This window comes from Mobula hypostoma, chromosome 6, assembly GCF_963921235.1.
Source record: "Mobula hypostoma chromosome 6, sMobHyp1.1, whole genome shotgun sequence".
NCBI lineage: Eukaryota > Metazoa > Chordata > Chondrichthyes > Myliobatiformes > Myliobatidae > Mobula > Mobula hypostoma.
In genome coordinates this window covers 49563950-49591420 of record NC_086102.1, presented here as the reverse complement: position 1 = coordinate 49591420, position 27471 = coordinate 49563950, and the positions used below count along the sequence as shown (strand labels likewise).

The following is a 27471-nucleotide window of genomic DNA, read 5'->3' as shown; positions in this document are numbered from 1 at the left end:
TGTTGCTTAATAGCCAGTGATCTACTTAACTAGAATCGAAACAAAATGCTGCAATCAATTAGCAGTCAGGCAGCATCTATGAAAAGAGAAAGCCCATTCTAGATTCTGTGTTATTTTCTCATTTTCTCATATCTGCAGATTTTATTTTATTTTGTTTAATCCTGGGATCATTTTTATAACAGTCTATTGAGTTGTGTGTACTTGAAAGAAAATTCAACAAGATTAAGTTACAGGGACTGCTGAGTGTGGGGTTCAAAAAGTTGACAGATCTGCAGGATCTTCTAATGATTTGGGCTTTAAAGCATGCAACAGTTAAGTCGGTCTTCACCAAGTCTGGTCCAGTGGGGCTAGCAGTTCAAATGGAGTGGAATCTTGATGTGTGGATAGTAGTTTATAAAGTGCCTAAGTTACACATGCACATACACTATTTATCTTTCATCTTTTCCTCATTCTTTTCTGAAGGTGCTGATTTACTGGATATTGTTCCATGGACAGCGGCAGCCCTCAGGTATTTTGCCCAAATAATGATTATTGATGCAAAAGCCAACAACTGAATGTTGATGTTATTTGATTGCAGATGGTGTTGCAGTCAAGATCATTCCAGTATTTTACATGCACACTTTGCATTATGAGACATCAGAAAATATATTGGAGCAGAAATCTTGCTTGCCTGATTACTTTTAGTCACTTGACCATTTCTCCTGTTTTATTTAATCTCTCCCAAAAAATAATCTCCATCTGTGAATTATTATCTTGGCACAGACAGAGAATCGAATTTGAATGTAGAACCTATTGGTTTTGTGGTACTACACCAGGCAGTACCTTCAGAACTGTGTGATTGAGAGAGTATACTCAAGGGATATCTTATTATTGTTGTTTTGTTTTTAGACCTTTTTTGCCTTTTTGTTTAATGAGTTAAGCTCCATGAGTTAAAATATTATACTAGAATTTATAGTGTTCCAGTTATCTTTTGAATTGAATATGCTGACATTTGAGGGGAGCATCCACAAATGAGAATGATGTGAGTTTTACATTGTTTTGCAGTGGAAAACTGCAGTTCTTGTATAACATCAACAATATATTTATTTGTTACTTGCAGCCAAACTTTAACCCATTGAAAATGAGGGGATCAAACTAAGTTCTTGTTCACTGTGTAACGAATGATTAATTTTTGTTTTTGCAAAACAAAAGGACAGTCAAAAGAGGTATCTGTTAAGATTCGAATATGAATGTATTACATTGGATTTTCATTCAAAAGTTTGTATCAGTGGAACTACACCAGAAACATTATGGTAAGAAGGGATAAAAAAAACTCAAGGAAGAATAATGTTGAAAGTCCAAAATGGTAGTGTTTGCGTGTAGAGAGAAGAGGGAATCAGGTTTTGTTGCTTTACAGTTGCTCATATTTAACATAATTTAGCAAGTACTGAACCATATCCTGTCTAATTTGTCTTCCGATGCACTGCGTTTATTATAGTTTGGAAACTTCCAAGTGTTGGGTGTACTGGTCTGTTTAGAAATGGAACTCAGTACCTTGATTAATTAAAGTCAGAATTGGTTTTGCATGGCAAGAACAAAATATTTCACTATGTTTTGTGCATTTTTAGTGGCCTTCATATCATAAGTAGAGCACTGTACAACTTGTAGATGTTAGTGTCATAATTTGGAAAGGAGCTTAAAACTGGAGAAATATTTTGAGCAGGGTGTAAGAAATTTAAGAGAAAATAAACACTTGGAGATAACATTAATATAGTTAATTTTCTTTGCTTTTTTTTTCTAAATAAGGGACACCAGCAAAAATCTTTAAATATGAGAGTGACAAAACTAAATTAAGTTTATTGCATTTTCATGGGTTGCTGTCTCTCACTTGTACTGTCTCCTTTTTGTTTCACTCTAGTTTGCCTAGTTTTTCTTCTCTTCCACTCCCTAACCTATCATTACCCTGACCTTTGTTACTTCCTTTTCTTTCTTTCCCTTCATCGACTCAGTTTTATGCCTTCATCCTTTTGTGGATAGATTGCAACAAATAGCTAAAACAATGGTCATCTTGAGAATTGAAGATTTTGGTCATGTGTATTGTATGGTCAAGGATATGATAGAAAATGAAATATTGGAGTAAAATATAAAGAGAAGAAAACTTTCAGAGGTATATAAAGTATTGATATTGGCAACAGTAAACATTGGTCACAAGGCAAGGATAGAAACTGCAAGTAAGAAAATTAAATGCATGAGTAGTATTTTGTTTTCAAGTATCTGTCTTGCTGCTAATTAAGTTTGTTCAATAGAAGAAACCTATTTCATATTTTCACTGTTCTTCATAAAGTACATGAATCAGTGGTGACTTACAGATCTTACTAACCCATTGATCTGAAGTGGAGCTCACACTAGTGATGTCAGTGTGGTCATGAATGGAGTGTTGCAAGTGAACGTTTTGGACTTCAGTCAAGGCATTAAGAACATTTTGTAGAGTGTTGGAAACCAAGAAGCTAATCCAAGTGAAGAACTTTATTTAAATCATAGTTTGTTTAGTTTAAAAAAAAAGAAACAATAATATAAAGCCATCAGATGCCATTATAGTTTTTAATGTTCCAGCCCTCCTCTGTTCCTCTAAACTCAGAGGTCTCTAGAGAGACAATGATTCTATTGACTTTAATATTCGAAAAAATATGCAATGGTGCTCTTGGATTCAAAGGTATCATATTTACTCGATGACAGTCAAATTGGGGGAGGAAGAGGGAATTCCGCACCAACTGCATCAGTGTGCGGTGAAATGCTGGAATGTATTATTATGGATCTGATATCAGGCAAATATCAAAGTATATTTCAAAATGAGTTCCTAGTTTGAGTATTTTGAGTCTACAATACACTGGATAGATAGAGGACCGATGGATTGTCAAAGGAATTTAATGAGCTGACATCCAAGATGTTTGCTTGCCAGACTCTGTTCCTGGTTACACCACCTTTTCCCATGGGAACTCTATTTTGGATCGATAGGATAGTAAGGTCTGTGAACCACCACTGGGTCACATACCTAGTAATGAAGAATCTGAAGTATCAAAATAATGGATTTTTCTTTGTGAACAAACTTAATAAGCAGCAAAAGACAGTCATAACTTGAACTAAAATATGAAAATGATATATAGAATCTTTTTTCATTATAGGGTGATTGCCAAAAGTCTTAGTTTAATGAGAAGAACATGTTTTTAACATCTCAAACCTAATTCATTAATATTGTTGGTTAATTGGAAATGTTTGGAATCTAGAATCAAAATCTGAATGTAGTAACTCAACTAAGCAAAAGTTTTAGAAAAGTGTTTTTTAAAAGTGCGTAAAATTGAAATGGGCAGATTGGAATCCTGGTGATCATTGTATTTGGAATTGATGTGTTGTGCTGTTTTGACCTGTTTAAATAATGGAATGACTTAAAATAAAGGCGCTTATGTAATTAAATTTAACTACACTTAACTGGTTTGTTTTGGCATTTATGATATCACTGGAAAGAACTTTGTGATGTCAGAACTGATGGAGTTCTTTGCAAAATATTCACTGACTTTAATAAGAGGTTTTGAAAAATAAAAGAAACAGTTAAGTTTTACATTTTTTAGAATAATGGCTGTTAGAATGTACTGAATAATTCAAGGTAATTGGTTGAAGTTGTAAGCTGAAGATGTTGCATTCTTCCTGTATGATGTCATGACATGCATTTTTATGATTAGAGTTTAGCCAGTTTGGGAAGAAGTGACATGCAGCTGTAACATTTGTGCGTTCGATACATTTGAATTTATTCAAAGGTTCTTTTGATTCCAGAATGATTTCTGTTTATAGTATTTATAGCTAAATAACCCATGAAAGTTGAAAATATTAGTGTAGTTTGTGAGTTCAAAAGAGTACAATTAACTATATTGTCTATCTTATGTTCTACCTTAATATTTGTGTTGTTCATAGATTTCATTGTTAAATTTTTTAATTTGTTAAATTCATTAGAGTACGTAATAGCAATCAATACCGATTAGTACTTCAAAACTGATGGTTGTGTCAGAAAAGTTATTGCATTGAAATTCACATCTAATACAGTGGAATTTGCGTGATGAGAACTTTACCTCTGGATGAAAATCACGTAAAGAGTAGGTTACAGGAGAAGGTTATATTTAGTTTAAGGAGAAGGCCTAAAAGTTTCCGGAAAAGGGCCTAAATCTGAGGACTCAGTGTATTAGACTTAACAAAGCATGATCAGGAAATTGATACTTCAGGGAAAATGGAATAAGTGCATAAGAGCAGCTATAGTTTGTAACAAGGAGGAAAATCAGCAAAGCCAAATATGAGTCATTTACAGAGATTTTATAATGAAGAGGTGAGAAGACTCAACATTTTGCATTCTTCTTCATGGAAGAAGACAATACATGTAGGGTTATTGAAGAACCAAGGGATAAGTATAGAGGCGAAGTAAAAGAAATATTGCAAGATAACTGAAAGAATCCGGTGATCTACACTGAGTTTTGGAAGATGTAGCTTTGGAGATGCATGGAGATGTCTTTTGCAAAATTCTGTGGATTTTTGAGCCCGTCTATTTCAGAATGGAAGGCAAGGAAAGTGGGAAGTTGCTGAATTGAATTGACTTTATTTCTTACATCCTTCTCTTACATGAGGAGTAAAAATCTTTGTTACACCTCCATCTAAATGTGCAATGTGCAATCATAGTAATTTATAATAAACAGAAGTCAGTGTAATGTAGAGTGCACTCAAATCAGCGTAAGTTCATCAGTCTGATGCCCTGGTGGAAGAAGCTATCCTGGAGCCTCCTAGTCCTGGCCTTTATGTTGCAGTACCGCTTTCCAGGTGGTAGCAGCTGGAATAAATTGTGGTGGGCGTGACTTGGTTCCCAATGATCCTACATGCCCTTTTTGCACACCTGTCCTTGAAAATGTCCTGAATCATGGGAAGTTCACAACTACAGATGCGCTGGGCTGTCCGCACCACTCTCTGCAGAGTCCTGTGATTGAGAGAAATACAGTTCCCATACCAGGCAGCGATGCAGCCAGTCAGGATGCTCTCAATTGTGCCCTGTAGAAAGTTCTTAGGATTTGGGGGCCTATACCGTCTGAGGTGAAAGAGGTGCTGTTGTGCCCTTTTCACCACACAGCTGATGTGTACAGACCACATGAGGTCCTCGGTGATGTGACATATCAACCTGGCATCAGTAGTTGGAATCTTATCAGGCTTATTTTTTTCAAAGCACTTAGAAGTCACAATATCATTTGAGCACACTCAATGTGAATTTATGAAAAGGACTAGTGTCTGACAAATGAAGTTCTTTTGAGTACAGTAGATTTGGGAGAGGAGGGAATGTAGATCATTTGGATTTTCAGAAGTTTTTCAATAAGGTCCTGTGCAGAACCAGGTTTTATAGATGCAGCATAGAAAGCATTCTGTCTAGATGCATCATGGTATGGTATGGCAACTGCTCTGGTTGAAACCAGAAGAAATGACAGAAGGTTATGACACAGCTCAGCACATCATTGAAACTAGCCTTTCTCTACGAACTCTCTCGATTCTTTTTGCTGACTTGGTAAAGTAGCTGATGTATTTGAAGACCTCACCCAACCTGGGTATTTTCTCTTCCCCACACAATCAAGCAGAAGGTGGAAAAGTATGAAAGCATGTACCACCAGGCTCAAGGACAGGTTCTATCCCACTGTTGTAAGACTATTGAACAGTCTCCCAGTATACTAAGATGGAGTCTTGATCTTGAGTGGAGTCTTGATTTCATAGTCTACCTCCTTATTCCTTGCAGCTTATTGTTTGTCTCCTTCATACCTTATAATGGTAATGGTTTATTCTGCCTTATGTTTTTGTTTTCCATTGTACTAAATTGCACTGATGTGAGGAAATATGGATAGTATGGAAGATAGTTTTTCACTGTACATTGGTAAATATAACAAAAAGCTAAATTACATTGGTGAATAAAGTTGGTATGTGTGGAGTTTTGGGTAGTTTATTATTGTACATGTATTAACTAGGGAACAACGTAAAAGTAAGTGTGTCTACTGTAGGTTTGCATACTGACCAGCAGTATACTGCAGTGAATGGTGATTTGTCCCCAAGCATTCAGGTGAAAATTATTTCCTGATATCAGTAAGTTCAGCGAATAGTAATGAGAACACAGAGGCATCAAGATTGTATGGATGAAATGAGTGTCTGGGCAATTACATGGCAGACAGAGAACAAATTGAAATAACACCTGTCCTGATTGGAGGGTCTTGACCCAAAACTTTGACTGTACCTTTCCCTCCATAAGTGCAACCTGATCTTTTCAGTTGCTCCAGAGTTTTGTGTATCATTCCAGGTTTCCAGCATCTGAGGTTTACCTTGTGTTCCTTAAATTAAAATAATGTGTTGTCGCCTGCATTGGGAGGGTTGGGAAGTAAATTCTAGTGTTTTTTTGAATGGTAAGGGATCACAATGTACTCTTCAGAGAGATCAGGTATCTTTGTACACGTCATTGAATACTAACAAAGAGATGAAGCAAAGAAGGCCAGCTGCCCAGAGATTTGAATAGTTCAGTAGAAATTTATGCCGCTATTACCCTTATTCAAGATGTTCCTTAAAGCCTTTTTCAAATGTTTAATCACAAGTGGGTTTGGTTTTGTGTCAAATTCTACTTGGTGTCTTGGGACAACGCATAATTCTCTGGCCTAAATATTTGTGCCATGTCCTTGATTTCATGGAAGAGTTCAGAGTAGTAGAGAGTTTGAGCAAAATTATTTATTTGATTATTTATTTGTTGGCGTGTGCCTCTGTGCATGCCAGTCTGCGTATGCGTGCGTCTGTGATGATGTCTTTTTCATGGCTTTTACAAGGCGCAGAGTGAGAGAGAGACTGTGTGGAGCGCCACTCCTCACACAGACATTTTCACAGTATTTTCCTCTCTTTTATTTTACGAGGTCGAGTTGCGATCTCGACACTCAACCCTGCATGGATGGAAAGCGTACTCGGGAGCGGGCCCGATTGGTTTCGAACCCGAGAACCTCTGCTCCTGGGTCCAGCGCCGATGTCATTGCGCCACCAGCCGGTCCAGCTTAAACAAAATTACTGGTTAAGAATATCAATTTGTTGAAAATGAAATTAGTAACTTTTCATCATTGGCTCTTGTTTTCCTGAACATAGCATCATAATCAGTTGTGAAAATAATGAAGCTGACATGTCTCATTATTCCTATGAAATTGTTACAGTGATGATGGATGATTAAGTGGGGAAGGATGAGTGATTTTAAAAGTTCAGGTACTGGAAGTCTGAAACTAAAATAGAAATTTCCTGAAATGCTTATCAGATCAGATGACATCCATGTCAAGAGAAACTGATTAATGTTTCAGTTGTAGACCCTACTGGCAAAGATTTTTTCAACTGGAAAAGTTAACTCTTGTTTTTGTTCCACATGTTAAATAAGGAAATATTGAGAGTGTTAATTATAATATGTATTTTACCAAAATGTGCATCTCCATGTTTGACTGTCTGTTCAAATATATGGAGTTGTAAATTTGTTTAACTCATCTGTGATCCTAAACTAAATTTATGACAAAGTAAAATAATTGCAAGTTTTAGTAACCTTTTTAATAATGCCATAGATGCTAATCACTGTTACCCGGCTTCTATCACTGAAAATTGTCAAAGCAGAATTTTAACTCTGAGGTGTTGAGAATTAAATTTTCTTATATCTCAATTCATTTGCAGTCTAATCTTTTTAACCTGTTTTTAATATTGATTTCGTGGGTGGTAACGTAGTGATTAGCTTAACACTATTACAGTGCTAGCTGTAAGATCAGGGTTCAATTTCCACCGCTATCTGTAATGGGTTTGTACAATCTCTTTATGACTGCATGAGTTTCTTTCCACATTCCAAAGACACACAGGGCTAGAGTTAGTGACGTGTGGGTATGTTATGTTGGTGCCAGAAATGGGGCAACACTTTCAGGCTGCCCATCACAAATTGGTTTGATTTGACGCAAATGCCGCATTTCACTGTTTTGATGAACATGTGACAAATAAAACTAATCTTTTCACCATTCTAGCTTGCACTTCCTTTTCAGTCCTTGGTGATTTTTCATATGAGAATTGGAATTGGTTAAAGTAATGTGATTACAAATGAGAGAAAATCTGCAGATGCTGGAAATTCAAGCAACACACAAGATGCTGGAGGAACTCAGCAGGCCAGGCAGAATCCAGGAAAAGAGTACAGTCAAGGTTTTCTCCAGCATTGAATGTGATTATTAGCCTTGTTTTCTTGACTTGCATCACATGCTAAATGTGTGTTTCAAATATTGCGCAGTATGTTTCATCTCAGAAACACAGTGCAACATATCACTGCATTAAATGGGCAAGGGTAGGGTGCATTAATGTCAGACATAATTCATTGACTGATAATTAACTACTTTCTGGCTCATGATATCTTTTAGCGTTTTCTGAAAGAATGTAGAAGATGTTATTTTTTGCTTGGCGCATCTTTGATAAAGCATCATTTTTTTAATGTTTGATATTGCCAAAAGAAAATATGCTTAAAAATTGCACTTTTCTGATCAGTTACACAAAGATTTGGTCACTGTTTTCTTAAAAAATTGGTGAGCCCTATAAATTAGAATAAGTTCCTCAGCAATTGAAAGATTTGGAAGAGTGTATGTGTATAGTCATGGATTTAGCTCACCAAATGCTTTGGGAAGAAAAAGAAAAGCAGGGGAAGCATGTCAGGCAATTAAATTCACAATATCTGCTAGAGGTGGTGGTGGAGGCTGATACATTTATGCTTAAAAGATGTTTGGACAAGTACATTGCTTAGAAATGTATAGAGGATATATGCCTAATATGGTGCAAATGCAATTAGCATAGAGCAACATCCTGATCTGCATAAATAATGTGGGTTGAGGGGGTCTATTACTGTGATGTATGACTCTTCGAACTTGGCTTGATTGAGTCAGAAGGATGGTTCCCTGAAAGAAAGATTTTTTTTTTATCCTGAAGTAGTTCCAAAGTGGAAATAGATTTTTAAAAATTAAGGTATTAAATATTCAACAAAATAATATTTAGCTGGTAAACATATGGTGACTAGTGTTTGTTTGCTATCTGACCACAAACAAAGATGGTGGATAAATTGTAATCTGAACAAGTCAGATTGATGGTCAATATTGAAAAACCAACTATGAAAAAGGCAATATCAGATGTAGTATTTTGTGATGGAAAGGGTTAATCCATCTGGTTGCAGAGGAGTCATAATCAGTTTTACAGCATTGTAACAGGTCATTTGGTCCACTGCATTTATGCCAACCTATCTATACCTATCTCTACTAATACTAATTCCATTTACTTGCATTAATTCTATATCCCTTTATGCCCTGCTCAGTCAAGTACCTGTTCAGGTCTCCCGTAACGTTGTGTCTGTGTGACCTCTGGCAGCTACTTCAGACACCAATGAGTCTATCCCATGGATGTTTTTTAAACTTCCCCATACATCTTAAATCTATGCATTATAGTTTTAGACACCCCTGCAATGGGAAACAGACGTAGTCTGTCTGGAACAAGGGTTCCCAACCTGGGGTCCACAGATCCCTCTGTTAATGACATAAAAAAGGTTGGGAGCCCTTGGTCTAGAAGCTCAGTTTTATTGGTCACATGGAAAGTGTTATTTTGTGTCAAATCAAATCAATGAGGATTGTGCTGAGTGCAGCCCGTAGGTAACACCAATGTAGCATACCCACAATTTGCTAATCCTGACTGTACATCTTTGGAATCTGGGAGGAAATCCACATGATCGAGGGAGAATGTACAAACTCCTTACAATGGTGGAAATAGAATCTGTATCGGTGATTGTTGGTACTGATCGTGTTAACCACTATGCTGCCATGCTGCCCGTCCTACTTACCTACCCAGTACTTGCCTCAAATAATTTTGCGTATCTCTCCCATATGGCCTCTCAGATTCAGATCCAGATTTTTGTCACTTGTATTTTGAAACATTCAGTGAAATGCATCGTTTGTATTAACAACCAACATAAGCGCTGGAGCTGCCTGTCAGTTTTGCCAAAATTCCAGTGCCAACATAGCAAGCCCACAACGTTCCATAGAACAACACAAGCAATAATAACAACAAGACAAGATAACAACTGCAAAACAAGCAGTGGTCCTTGGCCATAGTTGAGATGGAGGGTAGCTATTGTCCAGTTATTTAAGAAAGGCTCTAAGAATAAACCAGGTTGTAAATAGCTTGTGAACTTGATGTCAGTATTAGGTGAATTATTGGAAGGTATTCTCAGGGACCAGTTGCATAAGCATTTGGATAGACAAGGATAGTCTACATAGCTTTCTGCATGGTAGGTCATGTCTAACCGATCTTTTTTTGCGGAAGTTACTAAGCTGATGAAGGAAAGGTAGTAGATGCTGTCTACATGGACTTTAGCGAAGCTTTTGACAAGGTCACACATGGGGAACGGATCAAGAAGGATCAAGCATCCTCTGTAATCTTCATTCAGGATGAGGTAGTAATTGGGATTAAACATTGGCTTTGTGGGCGAAGCTGAAGAGTAGTAGATGGCTGCCTTTCTGACTGGAAGCCTGTGACTTGTGGTGTGCTGCAGGGATCAGTGCTGGGTCCATTGTTGTTTGTCATCTGCAATACTGTGCAAATGTCTTAGGCACATATGAAAAAATTCTGTGAAGCGAAGATGCTTTCAAAAATAATAAAATGAAGTTTCTAAATACAAAAAAATTACTATAAAGAGCAGTAAACAGTAAAAAAACTGAAACAAATCAACATTTGGTGTGACTACCCTTTGCCTTTGAAACTGCATCATTTCTCTTGGGTACACCATCGTGTAGTTTTATAAGAAAATCAGCTGGTAGGTTAGAAAACATAGAAAACCTATAGCACGATACAGGCCCTTTGGCCCACAAAACTGTGCCGAACGTGTCCTTACCTTAGAAATTACCTAGGGTTACGCATAGCCCTCTACTTTTCTAATATCTTTTTATAATAGTAAGCATTTTGGAGAACCTGTCACAGTCATTCTGCATTTTTGGCTGTCTCGGTTGCTTGTCTCTCCAAGTAATCCGAGACAGCTTCAATGATGTTGAGATCAAGGCTCTATGGAGGCCATACCATCTGTTGCAGAACTCATTGTTTTTTTCACTGAAGATGGTTCTTTATGACCTTGGCCGTGTGTTTGAGGTCGTTGTCCTGCTGCAGAATGAAGTTGGGATTGATCACACGCCTCCCTGATGGTATTGCGTGATGGATAAGAATCTGCTTGTACTTCTCAGCATTGAGGATTCCATGAATTCTGACTGAATCCGCAACTGCATTTGCAGAAATACAGCCCCAAACCTGCAGGGAACCTCCGCCGTGCTTAACTGTTGGCTGCAGACACTCATCCATATAGTGCTTTTCAGCTCTTCTATGGACAAATTGCCTCCTGTTTGAGCCAGAATTTTTAACTGGTCAGTCCAGAGCACTTGCTGTTATTGTTCAACACCCCAGTCCTTGTGTTTTTGTGTGTAAGTGAGTCTCTTGGCTTTGTTTCCACTTCAGAGGAACGTCTTTTTGGCAGCAACTCTTCCATGAAGACCATTTTTGACAATATTTCTCTGGGTCTACCTGGATTCCAGTTGTTTGAGTTCAGAGCTGATGGCAGTGCTGGACAACTTGCGGTTAAGAAGAGATGCCAGTTTAGTCATAGTCATACTTTATTGATCCCGGGGGAAATTGGTTTTCATTACAGTTGCACCATAAGTAATAAATAGTAAAAACACCATAAATAGTTAAATAATAATATGTAAATTATGCCAGGAAAATCTCTTGTCTGCTACACTCAATTTCTGTGGCAGACCTGTGCATTTGTGGTCATAACCTTCTTCAGAAGAACTTGGACAGTACGTCTTGAAATTCCTGTCTGTCATGAAATTTCTGCTTGGGAGAGACCTTGCTAATGCAGGATAGCCACCTTGTGTCTTGTTGCTATGCTCAATCTTGCTATGGTGTAAGAATTGATGATTTGAAGGTTAAACAGTTTGATTCCTTCTTACAGTAGTTTCTGTTTCAGTTAATCAGTCTAGTTTGTTCGCAACTCATTATGTCATTGTTCATGAGCATCAGTTTCTTATCATTGTTTAATCATACTATGGGCTGTATACCTACAAAGTAATCAAGTTTTTACTTGAAATGTGGTCTATAACTTGTGTTAGTTTCTTTAGCAAAATACAAAAATTTCTCTAACATTTGATGTTTTTGCAAAATGAATATTCAGAACACAAGTTTGCTTTTTTCTACCAACAATGCAGAAGATGAAAAAATAAACATCTGCAACAAAAATTATATTTTAAAAAAATCTAAGGGTGCCTAAGACTTTTGCACAATACTTTTAATATATTGGATGATAATGTGGTAAACTTAAGATCATCAAATTTGTGGATGACACCATATTTGGGGGCGTAGTGGATAGCAAGGAAGGCTGTCAAACCTTGCAGCAGGATCTGGACCAGCTGGAAAAATGATTTGAAGAAATGGCAGATGGAATTTAATACAGGCAAGTGTGAGGTGTTGCATTGTCGGAGTTCAAACCGGGGTAATTATGGGACTTCAAATTTGCACATGAAAATGGTAAGACAGCAAGGAATATGCTACATTAGGGATCCGGGAATACAGATCTAAAATTCCTTGAAAGGGTACCACAGGGTGGTAAAGAGAGATTTTGGCACATTGGCCTTCATAAACCTGAGTGTAGGAGTTAAGATGTTACGTTGAAGCTGTATAAGATGTTGTTGAGGCCATATTTGGAGTATTGTGTGCACTTGTGGTTGCCTACCTATAGGTAGGATGTAAGATTGAAAGAGCACAGAGGAAATTTACGGCAATGTTGCTGGGACTTGAGGACTTGAGTTCGAGGGGAAGGTTGAATAGGTTAGAACTTTATTCCCTGGACCATCTAAGTTGATCAAGGTATACAAAATAGAGGGGTGTAGATATGGTAAATGCAAGCAGGCTTTTTCCACTGAGGTTGTGAGACTCTAGAACTGGAGGTTGTAGGTTAAAGGTGAAAGGTTTAAGGGCAACATGAGAATTTCTTCACTCAGAGGGTGGTGAAATTATGGAACAAGCTGCTAGTGGAATGGTGATACAGGTTTGATTTCAACATTTAAGAGAAATTGGCATTAGTACCTGCATGGGAGGGAAGGGGGGGGGCTATGGTCTAGGTGCATTGCGATAGAACTAGGCAGGATAATAGTTTGGCGTGGACTAGATGATCCAAAGTGCCTGTTTCTGTGCTGTATTGCCCTGAGTACCCATGACCTCTAACTCCCTCTCACCCTTAATTCCCCATGCTGTCCCCCAAACTATCCCTATGAACCTCAAGAAAAATAATGCAAGTCTGAGCCACAACATTGGACATCGCAGGGTGGTCTATCTTGACCGCTAGTCTTTGATCTTTTACTCCAGGGAAAATTTGACGTAGCCTGGCCAATCTCTCCTTATAACTCTCCCTCCAATTCAAGCAGTATCCTTGCCTATTCTGCTTGATTATGGCCTTAGAGTGTGGTTTTCAGAGCTGCACTCAACACACCAAGTGCAGCCTAACCATTGTTTTTTATAACTCTAACATGGTATCTCAGCTCTTGTTCTCAGCCTCAGTTGATGAAGGCAAACATGTCAAATAATTTTCTCACCAACCTGTCCATCTGTGTTTCCATTTTCAGGGAACTATGCATTTGTACCCAAGTCTCTCAGTTGAGGAATGCTCCCCAGGGTCAGTCCCTAGGCTCTGTCCATGCTTAACTTCCCAATATGCATCATTTATCAGAGTTTAATGACATTTGCCATTCCCTTGCCAACCTGATTTACAATATATCCTGTTGTAACTTGGAATCTGTGAAGCACACCATGTTCATCTGGCTCTAATCTGAAAATCAGTGCTCCACTATCACCATCTGCCCTCTTACCACCAAGCCACTTTTGCATCTAATTTATTCAATCCCATCTATTCTAACCTTTCAGATTAGCTTGCCATATGGGATCTTGTGAGTTCTTTGAATTTGGATATAATACATGAGTATGGGTTGAGAATTAGTCAGGTAGAGAGTGAAAATTGAGAATGGCAATTTCTCAGGTTAGCAAGTGATACAGGAATGGATGCTTAGATCTTCACTATTCAGACACTGTATCAACGATTTGGCTGACGGGGCCTAAATACAATGATTCCATGTTTGCTGATGATGCAAAACTGGTAGTATTGTAACAACAGACAATGTGGATATTAATATCACAGGGTTTATATGTGTATTATGCCTCTTAAATGCATTTGTTAACAAAATTTCAAAAAGTTATGCATATGAGTATTATTTTGCTTGTACGCATTTACAGATAGGTTTGAAATGGCAGGGCATCTTTAGAGTGACCAGTACAGCAAATGGAATTCCATAAGCAGAAGCATAATAGACAAAAGTTTGATTGTTATGTTCAAGTTAAATAAAATATCAGTTAAGTTACAGTATGAAAAATCTTTGAATTGAGTTGACAAACTTTTAAATAAGAATGGAAACCCTGTCAAGACAGATCAATTGCGGTGGATTCTGATTATTTGGGACACTTCGGGCCTGTACATTTTGGCCCAATTGCATAACTGCCCCATTTAGCCAAAGTTGAAGTCTGCTTGTGGGTACTACCGACTGCCACAATGGGAGGTTAAAGATATTGGTAAACACTCCTCCCAGTTGATTAGTAGAGGTCTTCATTACCTAGTCAGTTACCCAGACTGGGCCAGATGCTTTCCTTGGGTTCAACCTCCTGAAAGATGGCCTCATGTCAGCTTCAGAGACTGAAATCATAGGGTTGTAAGAGCTGTGGGAGTTCGTGAAGGTTTCTCCCATGGTTTTTCAGTCAAAGCGAATATAAAAGACATTGCGCTCATTTGGGGGTGAAACCTTGTCACGTATGTAACTTGATTTTACTTTATAGGAGATGATAGCATTCAAGCCCTTCCACAGCTGTCAGACATCCCTGGCTGTGATTTAATCAAGTTTGGTCTGGAGTTGCCACTCAGCATATGGGATGGGTTTCTGGAGATTGTACCTGGACCTCTTGTATGTAACTTGGTTGCCAGACCTAAATGCCCTCCTCAGATTGTGCATCTCTTGGTTCATCCAGGGCTTCTGGTTGGGGAAGACTATGAATGATTTTGTGGGGACAGAGTTGTCTGCAACTGACTTTATAAAGTTCTGTGGCATATTTGTTCAGATCCTCTGATTCTTCGGACATGGCCCAGTGCACCGACTTGAAGCAATCATACAGCTGCTCCTCCGTCTCCCATGACCATATCTCTGTTGTCCTTGCCTCTGGAGCCTTGCTCTTCAGCCTCGACCTGTATGCGGGTAGGAGGAAGACAGCCAGGTGTTCAAATTTCCCGAAATGCCATCTAACAATGGAATGGTAGGCATTCCTAATAGTCCTGTAGCAGTGTTTAAGCATGTTGGGACCCCTGATGCTGCAAGTGATATGTTGATGATATTTCGGCAGAGGTTTCTTCAAGCAAGCCTGGTTGAATCCGACAATGATTTGAAAGGCATTGGGGTATACTGTTTCTTGTTTGCTAATCGCGGCACTCAATACATCCAGTGCTTAGAGAACTCTCAGGATGTAGAATAGATGGCACTTAATCATTAGATGTTCCAGGTCGGGAGAACAAATGTGCGACAAGATGGCTACATCCGAACACCACGAAGAGTTCATCATGAAGCACAGACCCTTGCCTCTTGCCTTCCCAGAATGTTCAATCCATCCAGTAGATTGAGAAACCCTCGGGCCGGACTAGTGTGTCTTGAGTGAGCTAATGTCGCTGTGTAATGGTGAATGCAGCAATCCCTCATTTCCTTCTGACATAGCAATCATGCCTTTAGGCCCTCAGTCCTGTTCTCCAGTGACTGTGCATTTGCTACAAGATAATGAGTGCAGGAAATTTTACACTCTGCTGTCTTAGTCTGGCATGGAGTCCACCCTGCTGACCTCTTCCAGACATGGTGATGGACTTTCATTCGTTTAAAGGTGCTGTACTTGCACTCCTGAAAGCTGCTGAGTCTTTCAGAAGATAGTGAAATTGCAAGTTTTAGATGGTTGAAAAGTATGTTACTTAAAGGGAAATTACAGGTTACAGATTTCGGTAGTAGTTTAGTAGTAGTACATTGCGTCCAGATATAATCGTATGGTCTGACACCAGTAGGGAAGTGGTTATTGGTGAACTCACAGTCCCCTGGGAAGACAACATCGATGAAACCCATGAGCGCAAGTTAACCAAGTATGCAGAATTAAGATCAGAGTGCAGAGACAGAAGGTGGAAGGGTCTCATGCTATCCATTCGAAGTAGGCTGCCGTGGGTTTATTGCATTCACTCTCCAGAAGTGGCTGCATGACCTTGGCTTCACTAGAAGAGAGATCAAGTCAACCAGCAGGGCTGTAGCTGAGGCAGCAGAGAAAGGATCAACATGGGTGTGGACCAAGTATGTCCAGAGGGGCAGATAGTCAGACAGTGTATACATATCTTGCAAACCCTTCAGTAGTTGCATAGACACCTGAAGAGCAGACTATCTGTTGGATGGAAGTGACCAACAACTCTGATAGAGGCAGATACCAAGTTTTTAAGCTCACCAGTGGGAGGTGCTGCTTTAGCACTGCTGGCCCACCACCTCGAGGGAGTCTTGATCATAAGCGGGCCGAAACTCCTGAAGACAGGTGGCAGATCAACTGATGATCCCACTGGTGATAGCACAGGACAGTTAACATCTTAGTCCACGTGTATTTTGTAACTCTAGAGGTTTTGTGACCTGCCTGCAAAACATCGGCGTGTATCACCAATGCCATTTTGGATCTAGGTTGCTGTAAATGGCCCATAATGTGTAGTTAAGTGATAGAGTCGGTGAGGAATAAGTGGAAATTAGTTTGGTAGGGTTAATGTAAGAATGTTTGCCTGATGGTCATTGCTAACTTGTGCGGAAGCCGTGTTTCAGTATTGTAACTTTGACTCTAAAACCATGTTGACACTATCTTATACTAATTTCTTTTATCACATTCTAATACAGTTTTTGGCAAAATGGTATACAGGTTTCCCCCACCATCGGAAGGTAGAGCGTTCTTATGAAACAGTTTGTAAGCCAGAATGTCGTAAAGTGAAGAAGCAATTACCATTTATTTATATGGGAAAAATTTATGAGCGTTCGCAGACCCAAAAAATAACCTACCAAATCATGCCAAATAACACATAAAACCTAAAATAACAGTAACATATAGTAAAAGCAGGAATGATATAAATACCCAGCCTATATAAAGTAGAAATTTTTTTCTGCAATCATTGCACTATCCACCGTAGCGAAAACCTCAGGCACGCGCTCTCGGCAGAAACACTCGGCGCAAGCGCTCTCAGCAGAAACACTTACTCCAGTAACCTTTAAACTATGAAGCTGCCAAATCATACCAAATAACACATAAAAATACACAGCCTGTATAAAATAGAAATAATGTATGTACAGTGTAGTATCACTTACTGGTATCGGGAAGACATCGAGCACACTGATGGTGTGTTAGGCTGAGTCGTTGGAGGCTGGGGTGGTGGGATACTGGGATGTCATCTCATCGTCGTCTGTTTCCATCAGGGCAGGCAAGTCATCATCTTCTATGTCTGCCTGCCTCGATGCCAAAGGACGAGGTTGGTCATCTGCTGTGGCTGATGTGGAAGGCTTGAAAACGACAGTATGCTTGACTGCTTAGCCTTGCGCATATCATACAGTTCTTTGTAAGCACTCAAACCATCCTGCAAATATGCCCTAAACCTACGTATCCTTTTAAAATTAAAGTCGTACTTTTCTGCAATCATTGTTGTCAATTGCAGTGAAAATCTCACGCAGTTGCTTCACGTTCAGTTCCTGGACGACTTCACTTTTGGTCAGTTCGCTACTGCATTCGGTTTCAATTGTTATCCTTTCCTCTTCCAATTGCATCAGCTCTTCATCAATCAGTTCTTGGTCATGGGATGCCAAAACATCTTCAACATCATCTTCGTCAACTTCCACAAGCCTAACTCACTTTGTCCTTACTTCGTTCACCACGATCAAAATGCTTAATTATGTCTAGCTTTACACTAAGTGTAACACCCTTACGAGCTCTTTTAGGCTTTTCCGATACCATAGAACTCCTCTTAGAATGGATGCTCAAAATAAATCGACATAAAGCACAGATGCTCACAAGCACGTGTTTAAGCAATGCCGGCTAGCATGCAGTTCCGGTGGAGGAGCTTGGTTGCTCGGGGCGTGCGCTGCCTTTTTTCACAACAGTGAAAACACCTTCTGTTAGTGAAAAAAGGTAACTAATGTAGGTCTTTCATAACAGTGAGGTGTCGTAAAGCGAACGTTCAAAAAGTGGGGGACACCTGTAAAGCTAAGTTCAGATGCAAAATAACGATCATCTCCATACTTATATACTGAATTGTCTTTTTCCAATTATGTGAACATCCAAGAAAGCTCATGAGCACCTCCTCTTCCTCGGGCGGCTAATGAAATTTGGCACATCATCTTTGAACTGTACCAATTTTTATCAGTGCGCCACAGAAAGCATCCTCTCTCGATGCATTGCAGCTCAGAATGGCAACTGCCCTCCTAAGGAGGTATAGACAAGTACATCATGGAAACCAACCTTCCCTCAATATACTCTGTCTACACTTTTTGATGCCTCGGTAAAACAGCCAGCAGAACAAAGCCTGCTCACCTGGGCATTTGCACTTCTCTACCCTCCCATCAGGAGAAAGCCTGAAAAGATGGCACCAGGCTCAAAGGTAGTTTCTATCCCACTGTTATAAGACTTTTAAATGTTTCTGATGAGCTGTTGATTTCACAGTCTACCTTCTTAGGACCTTGCACCTTATTGTCTAGCTGCATTGACTTCTTTTTTACATGTGACAATAATAAACCAATTTATTTACCAGTTTACCATTAGATACTCCAGATGTATGGCACAACAGCATAGTGGTTAGCACAACACTTTACAGTACCAGCTACCCGGGTTCAATTACCGCTGCCACCTCTATGGAATTTAAACGTTCTCCCCGTGACCATGTGGGTTTCCTCCGGGTGCTCTGATTTCCTCCCACAGTCCAAAAATGAACCAGTTGGTAGATTAACTGGTCAATTGTAAATTGTCCTGTGGCTTGGCTAGGATTAGATCGAGAGATTGCTAGGCAATGTGGCTTGAAGGGCCATAAGGGCCAATTCCATGTTGTTTCTCAACAAACAAATAAATGAGCAAATAAACGTGGCCTCAATATTGCAAGACTAAATATAGACTAAGATACCCTTTTACATTAGGAACTCTAGCCTTCTATGTCAGAAGTGGCGACCCTGAATTCAGTTAGATGTCACTTCAGTGCAGCTTTCCATTTGCACACCGAAATCATGTCAGTCCTCTGCTTATTCCACTACGAGATTAGGTAAAGCGCAAACTCAAAGCTAAAAGTACCCCTTATACTACTTGGGTAACCTGCAACACAATGGTATGAACATTGAATTTTCACGCAGAGAACCACTAAGCAAGCATTAAGGAAAGGGAAGATAAATTATGAAAGTAAACTATCACAAAACATAAAAATAGTGAACGTTTGTTCTATAATTCGATAAAGTAGAAAAGGTGTTAGTGAATATAGATCCCTTGGAAGATACAAAAGAGGAATTAATATTGAGTCCTGCAGAATTAGCTGAGGTGTTGAATGGCTGTTTTGTATTTGTCTTCATGGTGGAGGACATATTTAATGTGCCAAAGGGAGATGTTATGGATGCCATGGCAGGTGAGGACCTCAATATAAGTAGACAAATCCCCTTGACCCTGATGAAATATGTCCCAGGGTACAGAAGGAAATGGCAGACGTTATAGATCTTTGTGAGAATTTACCAAAATTACCTGGATTCTGGACAGCCTTGGAGATCTGGCCGACAGTGAATTATCACACCACTATTTCTAAAATGCTATCAGTAAAATGCAGGTAACTAGAGTAAGACAGTTAACTTCAAAGTCTGTAGTTGAGAAAAGATTGAAGTTGTAATTAAGGGAAAAAAAATACTGAGATATCTTGTTAGAAGTGATTCTATCAAGCAGGCACAGCATGGATTCTGGAAGGAGTGGTCCTTTTTAACAAACTTTACTAGAGGTCTTTGAGGATAAAACAAGCACGGTGGGTAGATGGGAACAGGTGGATGTTGTATATTTCCAAAAGGCATTTGATAAGGTGCCACATAAATGATATAGCTGTAAGGCTGCATGGAGCTGAGGCAAGGACAGAAAATTAGTTAATTAATAGAAGGCAGGGAGTTGAGATAAATAGTTCGCAATAGTGGTTAGCAGAGTGCTGCAGGAGTCAATGCTGGGCAAGCAACTGTTAATATTATACATTATTGATTTGTAGGAGCAGATTCATTGCTCTATGAGTGAAGAGATTTATTTTTTCCCCCAGAATGGATGACCCTCTTTTGGACTTTGATCCTTGATATTTGATAATCAGCTACTAAAATATCAACTACATGCATTTAATAAACTTGATAGTTGCATCTCTTTGAAAACACCTTGTTCTAAACTTAAATATTCACATTTACAGACTTGATCCTCGCAAATTCACTGTCCAAAGAACCAATTTAGTGTTGCTTCATTGTGCTCGCTGTTATGCAGGTTCATTTTTTCTTGAATTAGAATAGACTCGGCATTCTAGATGTGCTTCACCAGTATTCTTTCTAACTGAAGCAAGACACCTTTGCTTTTGTACTCAGGTCCTCTTACTATTAAGGCCACAATGGTCTGTACTTGTATTTAATTTTATGATGTGTCCAAATCCTTTGAAGACCAAAGTCTCAAGTTCCCTTCATCTAAGTTATTGATATAGATTGTGAACATGTGGAGGTCCAGCAGCAATCCCTCTGGTACCCCCTTAGTCACAGCACCTAACCTGAAAATAATATATTCATGCCCTGGATTATTCTGGCTTCCCCCTTCCTTTCCAGGCCCGAAACGTCGACTGTTTATTCCCCTCCATAGATGCTGCCTGATCTGCTGAGCTCATCCAGCATTGTGTTGCTCTGGATTTCCAGCATCTCTTGTGTTTATATTCTTGCCCTCCTGTGTGAATCTGAGACGTGCACTAACTAGAATATGTAAGATCTTGATGAAGCTGGATAGAATTGGGCATGATTTAAAGTGACAGTTAACTGGAAGCTTGGAGTCAAATTTGTGAATTAAATGGACATTATGTCAAGTTGGTTTGCAGCTCTGGTTACTGGACAAAAAGAGTGCAGAGGGTTAGGGATAATTATATTGGTATGGATAAGGGATGGTAACAAAGCAAAGAGTTGGAAAAAAAGGTCACTTTTGCCTGGTATCAATAATTCTGTGATCCATAGGGATCGGTGCTTGGGCCTCAACCATTCAGAATTTAAGCAATGCCTTAGAGTATTAGTGTACTAGAATGACATTTGTTGATGATACATAAATACTAACTTGAGTAAGCACAAGGAGCTTGAAAAGAAAATTTAACTGAATGTCCTTCCTTGCAGGTAAGTGAGCAGAAAGGCTAAAATACTCCAAATTTGGTCTCACCAATGTCTTATACAACTTCAACATAACATTCCAACTTCTTTGCTCATTACTCTTATTTATGAAGGCCATGTGCCAAAAGCTCTCTTTACAATCCTCTCTATCTGTGATGCTACTTGCAAGGCATTATGGATCCGAATTCCCAGATTCCTTTGTTCTACCGTACTCCTCAGTGCCCTTCCATTTACTGTGTATGTCCTCCCAAAGTATAACACTGTGCACTTTTAGTTTAGAATCAGAATTAGAATCTAATTTATTACCACTGGCATGTGTCGTGAAATTTTTTTAACTTAGCAGCAGCAGCAGTGCAATGCAATACATAATATAGAAGAAAAAAATAAGTAAATCAATTACAGTATACATATATTGAAAGATTAAAATTGTGCAAAAAACAGAAATAATATATATTTAAAAAGTGAGGTAGTGTTCACGATTCAATGTCCATTTAGGAATCGGATGGCAGAGGGGAAGAAGCTGTTCCTGAATTGCTGAGTGTTGTGCCTTCAGGGTTTTGTACATCCTACTTGATGGTAACAGTGAGAAAAGGGCACGCCTGGGTGCTGGAGGTCCTGAATAATTTAAGCTGCCTTTCTGAGACACTGCTCCTTGAAGATATGCTGGGTACTTTGTAGGCTAGTACCGAAGATGGAGCAGACTAAATTAACAATGCTCTGCAGCTTCTTTCGTTCCTGTGCAGTAGCCCCTCCACACCCCCTCCCCCCCGTACCAGACCAGTGATGCAGCCTATCGGAATGCTCTCCACAATACATCTATAGAAGTTTTTGAGTGTATTTGTTGACATACCAAATCTATTCAAACTACTAATGAAGTATAGTCACTGTCTTGCTGCCTTTATAACTGCATCGATATGCTAGGACCAGGTTAGGTCCTTGGAGATCTTGACACCCAGGAATTTGAAACTGCTCACTCTCTCCACTTCTGATCTCTCTATGAGGACTGGTATATGTTCCTTCCTCTTACCCTTCTTGAAGTCCACAATCAGTTCTTTCATCTTACTGACATTGAGTGCAAGGTTGTTGCTGTGACACCGCTCCACTAGTTGGTATATCTCGCTCCTGTACGCCCTCTCATCTCCATCTGAGATTCTACCAACAATGGTTGTATCATCAGCAAATTTACAGATGGTGTTTGAGCTATGCCTAGCCACACAGTCATAGGTATAGAGAGAGTATAGGTATAAGTTAAGCACACACCCCTGAGGTGCACCAGTGTTGATCATCAGTGAGGAGGAGATGTTACCACCAATCTGCACAGATTGTGGTCTTCCAGTTAGCAAGTTGAGGATCCAATTACAGAGGGATGTACAGAGGCCTAGGTTCTGTAACTTCCCAATCAGGATTATGGGAATAATAGTATTAAATGTTGAGCTATAGTTGATGAACAGCATCCTGACATGAGTGTTTGTATTGTCCAGGTTGTCTTAGGCCGTGGGAAGAGATTTTGAGATTGCGTCTGCCATTGACCTATTGTGGTGATAGGCAAATTGCAGTGGATCCAGGTCTTTGCTGAGGCAGGAGTTCAGTTTAGTCATGATCGAACTCTCAAAGCATTTCATCACTGTAGATGTGAGTGCTACCAGACGATAGTCACTAAGGCAGCTCACATTATTCTTCTTAGGCACTGGTATAATTAGAGGTTTATTAGTTAGCTTAGTTTATAAATGGTTAGAGTTTTATTGTCATTGTTGAGGACAGCGAGATTACAGTGCTACCCGGTTCAGTGGAAAATAGCATACTGGCAATTCAGTTACTAAAAACAGTGACTAGATGTGAAATTACATCTGAGTTATTTAGAATGACATCTAAGTTACAACTGAATTGAAAGCAGCTCTAAAATTAAAAGGATCAGTGGTTGCCCCATTGAAGTATTGCACGTGCCTTTGTTATAAAATACAATAAGCCTAACATTAGTGCTGGGTATGTTAATGGAAAGTATTCTACATATTTACTTACATAAAGTTTTCGGATGGACAGAGGCTGATTAGGGGTAGCCAACAGTGCTTTGTGTGTGTTTGGTCACGTTTAACCAATAGAGTTTTTCAAGGAAGTTACCAGGAAGGTTGATGCAGGAAAAGCAATGGATGTAGTCTACACGGACTTAAGGAGTTTGGTCATGAAGGTTCAGTTGTTTGGCATTCAGGATGATGTAATAAATTGGATTAAGTATTGGCTTTGTGGGAGAAGCCATTGAGTTGTAGCAGATGGTTGCCTCTGTGATTGGAGGCCTGTAACTACTGGTATGCCACATGGATCATTGCTGGGTCCATTGCTGTTTGTCATCTATATCAATGATCTGGATAATAACGTAAACTGGATATGCAAACTTGTGGATGACACCACATTGGGGGCATATTGGACAGCCAGGAAGGCTATCAATGTTGTTGGTGAAACTTGGACCAGCTGAAAAATAGCAGATGAACTTTAATACAGACAAGTATAAGGTATTGCATTTTAGAAGGACAAACTAAAGTAGGACATGCACGGTGTGTGGTAGGGTGCTGAGGAGTGTGGTAGACCAGAGGGGAGATCTGGGAATACAGATCCATAATTCCTTTGAAGTGGCATCATAGGTAGATGGGGTCATAAAGAGAGCTTTTGGCCTTATGAAATCAAAGTGTTGAGTACAAATGTTGGGATCTTCAGTTGAAACTGTGTAAGGCATTTGTGAGACCTAATTTGGAGTATTGTGTCCATTTCTGGTCACCCAACCATTGAGGTTGGCTGTGATTAGAACTAGAGGCCATAGTATAAGGATGAAAGGTAAAATGGTTAAGGGGATCATGAGGGGAAACTTCACTCAGAGGGTAGCGAGAGTGTGGATGGAGTTGCCAGAGGGTGGATGGAGTTGCCAGAGGGTGTGGGTTTGATTTCAACATTTAAGAGAAATTTCGCTAGGTATGTGGATTGGAATGGTTTGGAGGGCTATGGTCCGGGTGTAGGTCAATGGGACTTGGCAGATTGTTTAGTATGGACTGGATGGGATGAAGGGCCTGTTTCTGTGCTGTAGTACTCTGTGACTAATGGGAAATCCATTATTGTATTCTTGTTGAGAACTCAATATATTCATTAAGGAAATTTTCCTGAACACATTTGATAAACTCTGTCCTGACTAGTCCTTTTACAGACAAGAGAAAATCTGCAGATGCTGGAAATCCAAGCAAACCTCTCAAAATGCTGGAGGAACTCAGCAGGCCAGGCAGCATCTAGCAGTCTTTGTTTTGGCAAGACTGGAGAAAAAGTGCTGAGGAGTAGATTTGGAAGTTGGGAGGGGAGAGAGAAACACTATGTGATTAGTGAATCTTGGAGGGGGGAGGGATGAAGTAGAGAGCTAGGAAGTTGATTGGCGAGAGACAGATGGCCATGGAAGAAAGAAAAGTTGGGGGGGGGTGGTAAAAGAAGCACCAGAGGGAGGCGATGGGTGGGTAAGGAGATAACATGAGAGAGGGAAAGGGGAATGGGAAATGGTGGGGGGAGGGTGGTAGTTTGAGAAATCGATGTTCATGCCCTTCAGGTTGGAGGCTACCCAAATGGAATAAAGGTGTTCCCCAAACTTAAGTGTGGCCTTATCATGACAGTGGAGGAGTCCATGGATAGACATATCGGAATGGGAAGTGGAATTAAAATAGGTGGCCTCTGGGAGATTCCGCTTGTTCTGTTGGATGGAGCGTAGATGCTCAGCAAAGTGGTCTCCCAATCTATGTTGGGTCTCACTGATATACAGGAGGTCACACCGGGAGCAGCACATAATTCTCCAAAACTTCTGCTACCTCCAAGTGGATCCCACCACTAAACACATCTCTTTCCCCCCCCCACCCCATTTTCTGCTTTCTGCAGGGATCACTCCCTACGCTACTCCCTTGTCCATTTGTCCTTCCCCACTGATCTCCCTCCTGGCACTTATCCTTGCAAGCAGAACAAGTGCTACACCTGCCCCTACACCACCTCCCTCACTACCACTCTGGGCCCCAAACAGTCCTTCCAGGCGAGGTGACACTTCACCTGTGAGTGTTTTGGGGTCATATACTGTGTTCGGTGCTCCTGGTGTGGCCTCCTGTATATCGGTGACTTTTACCTTTTGCCTGGTGTTTCTCTCTCCCCTTCCCCCCCATCTTTCAAATCCACCCCTCAGCTTTTTTTCTCCAGTTCTACCAAAGGGTTTTGGCCCGAAACGTCGACTGCTAGATGCTGCCTAGCTGCTGAGATCCTCCAGCATTTTGTGTGTGTTAGTCCTTTAACAGTATGGGATTCCTAATTAATATGTAGAAAGTTTAAAATCACCTTCTATCACAACCTTTTTGCAATTGTCTGCTGCTTCTCTGTAGTAGTGGTCGCCAACCAGTCGATCTTTGAGACTTTCCCAGTAGATCCCGAAAAAAAGAAAAATAAATACACAAATGTGAATTCACAAATTATAAAAATAAGTAATACTAATTAGGATAATGCTAATATAGCAATACTTCCGCTACTGAAAGCTGTTTGCAAAGAGAGGTTGTTTCCGGGTTGCAGGGTTTTAGTTCCGTTCTTTCTGCCCAGTGCGCATGTGTGTAGCTCCCACACACTGCAGTAGAAAAGACCAGAAGTAAAATCCCGCAACCCGGAAATACTATCATAATTAGTATTACTTATTTTTATAATGCTCACATTACAACACCTTTAATTCTATGTTTCATTATTTAATTTTATTTCAACACGAAAAATAAATGAATAAAAATTGACTGTTGTGCACTCAGTGTGATGACTGGGGCTGAATACTTTCTGCTAGTTCCCTGAAATTTGGCTCATAACTACAGCCAGCCAGTTTGAGACCATCTGTGAGGTGTAAGACAGCTCCTGTACTTAGATTTCATAATTTTCATTTGTTGTAGCACAGTGCCCTCGCAAACTTCCTGACAGACTGAATATTTGAATGGACAGTTTCCTTTGTTAGACTGAATGTTGAATCTGCCATGCTTTTCAGGTGTTTTATATTGGTAAACTGTTACTGAGACACTATTATAAGTTTCAGAGGTACGCAAGATAATGACACCACTATTTTTTGTTTCCCAGTTCTTCTACATTTGGGGAATGTTGGAATTTAAAAGGGGGAGAAGTGTTGTAATGTGAGTATTATAATGATAAGTTAATACCAATTAGGATAATGGTAATATAGCAATACTCCCGCTACGGAAAGCTGTTTGTAAACAGAGGCTGTTTCTGGGGTTGTGGGGTTTTATTTCCAGTCTTTTCTGCATGTGTGTATAAGCCCCTCCGCCGCTTTGGTTTTGCTGTCCCAGATAAAGTTGTTCTTTTGGACATGAAGTTGTCGAGTGGTCCTTTTTCAAAGTAGAAGTTACTACAAAAGGTGTGAAGTATTGTAATATTCTTAAAGAAAGACAGCTATGGCCTGTTTGATATGCTAGTTACAGTGTTTTGGTTGAATTAATTTGAAAGTTTGACAAAAGCATTTTATGTAATTCAAATACAATTAGCCCAAATAAAAGGCTTCAAGTTGGAAGTACAATCTGAGTTGTTTTTTTCTCTAAACAATTTAGTGGGTAGGTCTTGCCTTTCACTAAGGCCAAGTTGGGGGATCTTGGGCTTAAAAAGGTTGGCGACCAGTACTCTACAGATTTGCTCCTGTAAATCGTACTGACTGTTGGGTGGTCTACAATACAATCCCATTAACATGGTCATCCCTTTTTTTTATTCCTGAGTTCTACTCGTATAGCTTCAGTAGCTGAGCCCTCCAGTCTCTCCTGTCTAAGCACTGCTGTGACATTTCCCTGAACGTGATGCCATCCCTTCCCCTTTAGTACCTTCTCCTCTA

General features: G+C 39.7%; 1 protein-coding gene across 5 annotated transcripts in view; it reads left to right on the top strand.

Annotated features, from left to right (window-relative positions):
* usp9 (ubiquitin specific peptidase 9) overlaps window positions 1-27471 on the top strand; it is a 280005-nt gene that overhangs the window by 27453 nt on the left and 225081 nt on the right. For 4 of the 5 annotated variants that reach the window (XM_063050799.1, XM_063050798.1, XM_063050802.1 and 1 more), the window contains exon 2: window positions 463-508. The exons of the other annotated variant lie outside the window; for it this stretch is intronic. The gene's annotated coding sequence lies outside the window, so the exon portion shown is untranslated. The remainder of the gene's footprint in view (window positions 1-462; window positions 509-27471) is intronic. 5 annotated transcript variants of the gene reach the window in all.